This window comes from Asterias rubens, chromosome 16 (genome assembly GCF_902459465.1).
Source record: "Asterias rubens chromosome 16, eAstRub1.3, whole genome shotgun sequence".
Taxonomy (NCBI): Eukaryota; Metazoa; Echinodermata; class Asteroidea; order Forcipulatida; family Asteriidae; genus Asterias; species Asterias rubens.
The window spans coordinates 11,682,500-11,693,102 of NC_047077.1; positions in this window are offsets into that span (position 1 = coordinate 11,682,500).

Below are 10,603 nucleotides of genomic sequence, written 5' to 3' on the forward strand. Positions count from 1 at the left end.
TTTTTTTCTTTTCAAAAAGACAATTTTGTCTTTGCATTTCTCATTCAATCTTTTAAGAACTTGTATTTACATAATGTAAGTAGTGACTGAAGAATTGGTTGCCAATTTGAATTAAAATGATCGGCGACCACCTTTGAAATAAAAAAATTAATATATAAAAAGGCCGTCGTCCCCCTCTTTTTGGAAAAACCTGGACAATCATCTGGCTTTACATCTACATGTGGTTCCTATCCAGTGGTTGGTAGCCTGCAGGGCATGGGAGCATGGAAAAGATCAAAGCGAGAGAGAGACGACAGGGTTTAGAGGAAGGTGAAAGAAAGTACGCCAAAAGACTTCAAATAAACATGGTACCCCCATCGGAGGTTTAAAGTGTGGTTCACATTAGAGGGTTTGGGTACAACGACAAAAACCACAACGTCCACAGGCTCACATTAAACTTGCACCGTTTGAAGATAATGATGGTGTTTTGGGTACTTTTGTAGGACACAAAACACATTGTCCATAGATGCTGTAGTTTTTAAGAACTGAGTAAAAAAATATCACAAAGTCACATTTGTTTCTTTTTATATTGTTCTGCTTAACATAAGCATAAAATTGGCACTTGCAGAAACAGGGAATTCTGCGCTTACTTCAAACATATTTCACATGTTAGCAGGGGTATTTGGCCTGTGTGCCTGCGTACTCCTTGTTACTACGCATTCTCCGCTTTCAGCTGCGCAGAAATTTGGGGCTTGCAAGCAGTGATCTTAAGCACAGACTGCGGTGATAAGCAGAGCCATGAAATTAGGCCCGCGCCATTAACCATCATTTTGCAGTTAAAGACATCTGATACATTTGTGTTAAAGTTTAACCTCTCCATTGACGAACTAGTTTCTTTAAAAATATTGGCCAGTTGCCATTTATGGCAGTAATAAGTCAAAGATATGTTTTTTTTTTCAGATAACCTATACATGTACATTCACATACACATGTACTTCTGAATAACATGCTTTTACATAGATATATTTTGTTTGTTTTTGTTGTGTAGATTCGAACTGCATCTAGCTACTGGGCAATCTCGGTGGTCTAGTTGGTAATTCAACCTTCATGGTAAGACATTGCTCTAGAATTGCAAAGGTTTTTGAGAAAACATACGCGGGTTATATGCCTATGATTTGTTTTCCTTTGAACTCAGGAATGTGAAGAGATTATACAGTGCTAACAAACATTTATTATTGGGCAAATTTTACAGTATGCTAATAAGTTTGGTCAAACTTTTGCTGTCAATGAAATCGACAATCAGATTTGTTGTGGCTCAAAAGTCAGATGAGATTAAAACAGCTACTGTATTTCACCAGTCCTTCTATGTACATCAATTAATCAATTAATCCATTTGTCTGACAGGTGGATTAATTGACTATTGGATCAATAGCTCTAATCCCAGCTCTGACACTAATCCCTATTAAACATCCTTGGTGAACACACAAAAGCCAATAATTGCAGCCAATGTAGTTTCATTGTAGGCCAATAGATTTTGAACAATACCCTGTTGTCAGAAGGTTTAGAAAACATTCAGAGGACTGTGTGTGTGATGGAGAGGTCAAACACCCCTAGTAACTGGTTTGGACAAAATGAATTGAACATCTGAAGGATATCTTGGGAAGTCCATACAGGCATTTTGACAAAAGGAACCTGCTCTCATTCAGAGTGATTGACACTCGCTGAAGGTTAAAACAAGTGAATTGCTACACTCTGTTCCTGTTGGTTTGTAGGAAAAGCTAAGTGCATGATATGTCTCCATGATTTGTGGTAGATTCTAAAAGAACTAGGCCCAATTTTATAAAGCTGTTTAGCAGAAAATACTGCAAATATTTTTGCTAGGATATATTTTTGATACCTGGTATGGTCTTTGCTCTATGCAAAGCTGCACATATTTGCATCTTTGAGAAAATAAAGGGAAAACCCACCCTTGTTTCCGCACGTTTCGCCGTGTCATGACATGTGTTTAAAATAAATCCGTAATTCTCGCTATCGAGAATTCTCGCTATCGAGAATTGATAATTGTTTTAATGTTTTCTCAAAAAGTAAAGCATTTCATGGAATAATATTTCAAGAGAAGTCTTTCACCATTACCTTCTGTAAACCCTGTAAGTTATTTGTAAATCTGTGAACTTTTATTTTTTGTTCTGTTCCGAAAGTGTATAATGGCTTTAACCAACCCCAAGGTTCCCATCAAAATCTTACTGCACCTAATGTGTACATTGAATAGCAGAGCCATGTATATTATTGTAGTGTATGTTATGGTCAAGTGCCTTGCCCACTGGCACAAGTGTCAATATGACCGGGATTCGAACCCACTGACAAACCCAGAGCTTGGGTCCAGTGAACAGATCGCTCAGCCACGACATACTATATTTTGTTCGTTATTTTTTATCCCGCTGCCCTTTATAGAAACTACCAAACAAAAGTACCTCTACAAATATACAATTCTTTCACAAAGTCTCCCACACATAACTGAAATATTTGACATCTGTTATCACAAACAGAAAATTCTGATTTGATATCACCATCGAAGCTTGAAAACGTGTTTTTATCAAATAATAACATTTCTACATAGTAACAGTACAATGTTCCAAGTCTAGTCTACATGATGTTCTGAAGTAGAAGTACTTCTGGTTGACAATGGCCGCCATGTTCACTTGTTTATTCACCTGGTATTGACATAAACGGGGTATTGTGTTCATTTGTGCTGATTTCACCCCTGGTTTGAGGTGCAACAATGCGGGTTCAACAACATACAAGTTGGAGAATGATACCAGAATTAAAGGGTCTGGGTACTTTATGTGACACAAAGCAGAATGTCCACAGATTTACAATAAACTTTTGGTAATATTTTAAAGGGAAGTTCTTTATTACCATTATCTTCAAAGTTTGGTAGTACAAGTAGAAAGCTTCCGGTTAAAATAATACTTGCTGAGGTACTTTAGTTTCTGAGAAATTAGTAAAACAAGGTCACAGAAATAATTTTTGTCTCAGTTTTCGCATGTAACAAATTTACCTGGGTAAAACATTTTACATGCTTAAATAATTTGTGTGACTTAATTTACTCATTTCTCAAAAACTATAGCACCTCAGTATAAGCTTATTTTTAAGGGAAGCTTTCTACCACCTTCAAACCGTGTAAGTTCAAAGCAAATCTGTGGACATTTTGTTTTGTGTCAGACAAAAAGTACCCAAACCCTTTAAATTGACATTATACCCTTGGCCAGCCTAGCAATTTGGTATTTTAATTATGTGCACTAACCTCATTATTTTGACTTTGTCCTTTAACTTGCAATAAACTAGATAATACAATCTGATAACGATGGTTTTTCTCCGATCTGAGTTTTTTTCTTTCACGAAGGAATTTGAAGAATTTGCAAACCTATTTATTTAGTCCTTCTATTATGTTAAACCATCCCTGGTTTAAATCAAGGCACAATAGAGGCTGTTTTTTTTATTTATTGAAATGAAAATAAAATCGGGGAAAAAAGTAAAACCAGCTTACACAAAGCTCTTCATGTTTCTGATTATTTGAGTGTAGGTTCGAGTCCTATATTATTGTGGACTTGAGTCCTTGAGCAAGATATTTTGCCATAATTACATTGTCTTTGGATGGGACATTAAGCTGAAGGTTCTGTGCACTAGGATGAGTAGAGTTTGTGAAAGAACCCAGACAACTTATTATGGAAGTGGGTTAACCCCACCAGTGTTTATGATTCACATGCATGAAGCAAGCCCCTAAGTTCACATCCTTGGTTTCGTTACCAGCAGTGCAGGTCAGTGATATAGCCACTATGAGTGCAGTCAGGGCTTAAAATGATGATCACAGCCGACCATTTTATACCAAAGGTGTTCACACTGCCATAGAAAAGCCCCTCTAACTAAATCACTCCGGGCAACGGAAAACCACCAGACACCAAGCGCCCCTGTTCTCACAGTCTTCAAATGTGCAACAATTGCACCCCGGCTCACATCTGAATAAATGTGTATTTAACAGACAATAACACTTTCAACAAGTGCTTGAACAAATACATGTATAGAGGCCCCTTATGAACACATCAGGAGTGAGAGACCACCGTTTGATCTTAACAACAACGAAACTCCGAGCGAAGGGTAAGGCCAACACCTCTTTGACCAGCGAACAATTGGTGTCATGCTTCATCAAAGCGTGATTGGCTTTACTAAATCCAAGGTTTTTCCTCTCCCTTTTTGATAATAAGACCAAGTAACAAAAATACCGGGTGATCGTCCAGGTTTTTTCCCCAAAAGAGGAGTATGAGGGCCTTTTACATTTTGTATTTGTTTATTTCTTTCTAAAGGTGGCTGCCAAGTATTTAAAGTCAAACTGGCCACCAATTCTTCAGTACAAAGTCACCACTTACTTTATGTAGTTACAAGTTCTTAAAAGATTGGTAAGTTTAATGAGAAATATGCAGAAAATGTCTCTTTGAAAAAAAAAGTGGGAAAAAAATTAATAAAAAGATGCGGCATCAAAAAGAATGAGGGAGGGGACGATCAACTGGTATTTTTTTATATTTGGCCTGATGAAATCGAAAGGGCTTCTTGCTCTGAAAGGGACAAGGCAGAAACAGTGCAGTTCCTTTTCAGACGTTCACAAGGGGGTCCTTTTGTGAAGGAATCAGTCAAAAGCTGACACTCTCAGGGACCCATTTTTATGCCTGGAATAACAAGTTATGGACTAAGTAAACGACGTGATGTGTCCCCATCTCATACAGACTTGTTCCCACCATTGGTAGGAATACAACTGCTGTATCATTGAGCTTCATTGCAGGTTTTATGTGTGCAAAGTTCAAATTCAAATCATGAGTAGAACACTCTTCTGTCCCAACTATAGAATCATCCCATCTTGAACGTTAAACTTTGGGAAGGGCAAGGCCCAACTGGAACTTTGAATGTTAAACGGGCAAGGCCCAACTGCAATTTTGAATGTTCAACTTCGGCGAGGGCAAGGCCCAACTGCAATCTTGAATGTTTAACTTCGGCGAGGGCAAGGCCCATCTGCAGTTCTGAATGCCTGTATCGTGATGTGACCATGTAGATGTAGATGCCTCTAAATAGTTGTTGATTTCTTCTCGGCTTACAACAAGGCTAATGCTGTAGTGTTTTTGAGCTTCCCACTACCCCACCCCGAAAAAATTCAATAAATTGAAAATTAGCTGATCCGCTGAGAAGTTACAAGCCTGTATGTCTAGTATTAGCAACACTATGAACATCGCCTTTGGCATTTGGTAAAAGCTTTTAAAAAAATGTTGCATCTCAAGTCAATGCGGTTGGTCTGAACTCCCCACTGCCTTGTTAACACACATTGTCAGACATCGAGTCAAATGCTGCATACCTAGCAAGCAGGCCCAATTTCATGGCTCTGCAAAGAATTAGCCCTGAAGGAAAAGGAGTTCCGCGCTTCAAACAAGCAATGCATATTTCAAAAGTTAGCAGGGAATTTTTTGCTAGTGCGTGTGTGTACACCACGTTACAAGGCATTCTTTGCTTACACAGCTAGCACAGATAGTTTGACCTTGCACAGTATTAAGCAGAGAATGATGATTGTGAGCGCGGGATTCGGCGGTAAGCAGAGCCATGAAATTGGGCCCTGATGACTTAGGACTTCAATATGTGGCAGACCTTTTGCATTCTGTCAAATTTTATAAATACATTAATAAATTCATCCATTCATTTTGAAAAATTTCAAATGTCGATGCCATAAACTACACATCGTTTAGGGAGGTTGTATGATCAGGCCTGGAGAGGGAAAGGTCATTTTTATTTTTTAAAAGGCACATCCATTGGAAAGTTTGTGGGAAACTTGTGAAGGATTGAGTTTTGTTTTGAGAATTAGTTGAAATTTGCGCGTATTGGCACGCAATTCCCGCTTAACAACCAAAATATGCTAGCTCCGCATGAGGAGAACACTGACAATGATTGGCTCAAATAAATCAAGCCTGTAAGCATAAAAAACTTGCTAAGCACAGAAAAGTATTGCTTATCAAAAATAGGTTACCGCCCAAAATTATATTAAGTAAGTACTTTGTGCTTAACAGCTTTATGAAATTGGCCCCTGGCTACTTCTATCTTTGTGAGTATGTTTGAGAGTTTGACAACATGCCAGTTTCGTTTACATGTTTTCACAACACAATATGTGCACAGCCACAATCATGGTACACATTTTGCAAATCAAATGAACAACAGATAAATATTGAGTAACTCTTTGCAGATCTATGTATTCCAAAAAGTTTGTCATCCTCAAGCACCTTTTATTCATCATTGACACAGCGATTGTTAATTGATACATAACAGAACTCGAGTTTAGTAAAAAAAAATCCTCAAGACGGCCGGGCTTGTAGCTCAAGACCTTTACTGGACTAGAGAAGTATTTGTTACAAGACCGGACTCAAAATGAGAAGAACACTACCTACACAGTTTCACATTTGAGCTGTTTTTGGAACGTGCACTGGAGAAGATCTATCTCATTTTTGTGTATGGGTAATAGACCTACTTCAATACTCAACAGATGTTAAAGGCAGTGGACACTATTGGTAATTACTCAAAATAATTATCATCATAAAACCTTACTTGATTACGAGTAATGGGGAGAGGTTGATGGTTAAAACATTGTGAGAAACAGCTCCCTCTGAAGTGACGTAGTTTTCGAGAAAGAAGTAATTTTCCACGAATTTGATTTCGAGACCTCAAGGTTAGAATTTGAGGTCTCAAAATCAACCATCAGAAAGCACACAACTTTGTGACACAAGGTTTTTTCTTTCTTTCATTGTTATCTCGGAAATTCGACGACCGATTGAGCTCAAATTTTCACAGGTTTGTTATTTTATGCATAATGTTGAAATACACTAACTGTGAAAACTAGTCTTTGACAGTTACCAATAGTGTCCACTGTCTTTAAAGATTGTATTTATCAGTTTAAATACAAAATGCAGTAAAGTGTTATTTTTCAACAAAAAAAAACTTATACAGTCATAAAATTTTACTAGTCCGACGCTAAAAGCAATGGCCTCAAGCCACTGGTCCAGTGTTAATTTCAAGCCCTGTATAAATACGATTGACTTTACTACATCAGTGGTTTTCAAACAGTTGTTCATAAAATGGTCACACAAAAATTGTGCACTCATGATTGTATATTATTTATATTTTTGTATTTTCTACGTAATGCTCTTAAATGTAATTTTGTGATTGTTAAATCTAAAGAGCTCGAGGTACACTACAATTTCCGATGTTTTAGGTTTTGAACTTTTTAACATTGGCTGAATAAATAAATCTACTCTTGTGCCTGTACACTACGTTACTAATCCACCATACTCAATATCAACAAAAGAAGGTTACAACTTCATCTTAGAGGAATGTATAGTATCCACACTCTCCACCTTGTCCCCAGGGATCCATTGCCTTAAACACTAAGGAAGTTCAATCCAGTTATTACAGTAAACAATGGTCTGCTCAACCTCAAATACAGAGGGATAATTGTTTCTCAGGGGGTATCGGGACACATTTCAGTCACTGGGGCGCAAGGTTTTTTTTCTCCACCAAGCAGCTTTTCAAAAACTATTTATCAAAAGCCGAACGTGAAATATATTGGTGTGTAGGAAGAGTGGTTTTGTTGGTAGGGGTCACAAAAGGGTTAGTTGTTTTTTTTACACAAGCAGGAGAGGTTTTTGACCTTCTGCTGTGAAATATAAATTGCATTTGGTTGATCAAAAGTTTGGTTACTAATAGTCGAGAAAAGAAACTATCCTTTGCTCAAATTATGATTGATTTTGTTGTTGACAAATGTGGTTATGAACATTTCAATTTAGCTGCAATTTTTAACAGTCCAGCCAACTACTGAACACGGAGGTAACAACAACAAAAATGAGCTGACAATAGAGGTCTACCTAACTCATTAACTTTCCAACATTTATTTGCATCAGGGCTACAATCTATAGGTGGCAGGGCAACCTCAAAATTGGCACAACAGTGGGGGAAATCTTGGCGCAGCAAGAAGAAAACACTTTAAAGCAAACAAATTTGTTTTACTCGGTGTTAGATATTGTTCCTTATGTTTTTTATTTGTGTAAAGTTTCAAGCAAATCAATCCCTCCCTTCCCCCTTAACCAATGAAATCAATTAATCATACCTTTCAGGTCTGGAATTACACAAGCCACTGGAAGCCATAGCCATCCTTGCCCCCGGTCTTAGCCTTGGTGCCCCTTCATTTGACATAAGATATTCCAATGGAAGTGCCCTTTGCAAAATGAAAATGGCCTTGCCCTTTCAAAGATGAAATTCCAGGCCTGACCTTAAACAAAATAACCTGGTATTAAATCGATGCTGTACTTTTTTGTGTCCCCCCCTTTAAAATAAATCACAAGGGCAAGTGGGGGGCCAAGTGGCATAATACAATCCCTACACGTATCACCATAGGCAGCTTTTTCTTACAAATTGAGCCTATTCTAGCTAATCCAGACAACAGTAGCAGCAATGAAAGCTTCACCTACTCTGGGTTTTACCTTAATGCACCATTGACTGACAATACAAGGGGTTTAGCTGGGGTGAGCTTGGGAGTATGGCACCTAAAATGGTGTAAACAAGTTGGGGACAGTGAACCGTAAGTTCTCACCGTTGTTCAAAGTTACATCAACAAGTTTTTTTTACTACTTTCTTTTTTCTTTTCAAGAATGCATTTGGGAAAAACAACTATGATTGAAAAGAGTTTCACAGAATGTAACATTTTTATTTTATGGCATCCCCTAACAAAGATATTGACAAACAGGGAAAGAGCGCTGGTACATTAATCCGGAGGTCATTGGTTAAACTCCAGCTCCAATCAAGTTTTCTTTGTTGTTTAAACCCAAACTATTTATTTTCTGAAGACAACAAGAAAGTAAGTTGAACAAAATTTCAAGGTCTTCGGAATGTTTTCTGCTTGGTGTTTATCTTGGTTTTAAAACTTAAAAGCTCTACTCTGCAATCAGAGTTTCCTCTTGATGTTTTTGTGATGTTTTTTATGTTTTTTTAAATGAAATAAAACAATTGCGAGTGTTGTCACGCAAATCACAGGTATCGGTCTAAAACGCTAGCTTACGTGCATGTGGGAGAACCCTGTTTTGTGTACCCATTGCTCTTCTTCTCTATGCTTTACCTATCTTTCTGAAAGCTTGTTTATACTCAGCTCAGTGCCTTGAGTAACTTGTTTGGTAGATACGTGCGCTATATAAGACTTTGATATTATTATTATATACAGGTAAGTAAACCATCATGCTCAAGTACTTCATGGTGTACATTCCATATAAAAGCCGTTTTGAGGTATTGTGGACGCAATACTATGACGTTATTAGGTTTGGGTAAATCTGATCATATCAAACAGTGCAATCCCATAGTGTCCACCATTTTGAAATAAGGCTTAATGGCATCCATATTGACACCAACTACAGGTGGGACAGTGCCCATCAATGAAATCATTCAAGAGTCCGCAGACTGGATCTCCATCTGGATAGATATTCTCAATGCTCTTATACCTCTAAATATTCATGCGTGACGTCACAATTCTAGCCCCCCTAAATGTCACGCCTGTCACGCCATCACCAGTACCAGCTAAGCTTGGGCGATATCACGATATTATCGAATATCGCGATATTAATTTGGAAACGATTTCGATATCGGTTCAATTTGGTTTTAATCAAAATATCGATATATCGCAATATATCGCGATATCGATTTAGTATCGCAATATCGCGATGTATTTCCTAGCTGAGACATCTTGCACCCCATAGGTTTGGAGTAAAACCAAAAGAATAGGTCATTATAACACCTCTCTTATGCTATGATTGTCTCTTCTACAACTGTCACTGGGAGTTTGAAGACTGATGATGTCAAATTTAATTAATTGCGATTATATCGAATATCGCGATATATTATCGGCGATATATTGTGAATAAAATAATTTGATATCGCCCAAGCTTAGTACCAGCCACTCGATGCTAGTTGCAGAGGCTGCGCCGATGGCCTCATTTTGGGTTAGAATGGTGATCAACGTCATGCATGGATTTGAAGAGAGGCGGAATAGAGCAAAACGAGGAGTGGGTGTGTATATAGTCACAATGTGGTATTCTGGATCTGGTTGAAGTCTATTGTGATAGGGAGACAGTGGTTTTTGTGGTCCAGACTGAATACTTAGAATCTATGGACAATGGAATGAGCATGCAATGCCCCTGGGTTATCTATGGGTTGATGGGAGAAACAGAAATGTGATCACTTACGCCAAGCGCCTGAATTAATGCTTAGAGGATACAAGTCTTGACAAGTCTTCAGGCATGAGACAACAATGGTGGTTGCCTCCATGACCCCTGGTCATTGCCTTGGTGCCCTTGAAATGCTCCAGTAGGAATTTACAACTGCCCCATAAAATGCCTTGGTGCTCTTGCCCTTTAAAAAAATGATGCAGCAGGTCTGCATCTTGGTGCAAGACGTTCCTAAGTTATTTCTGCTTCTTGATTGGTTAATTTCCACTGTATAGTTTTTTCAAAACTGTGGACCAGTGCATTCTGAGGACAAATTTTAGGCTGTTTGGCAG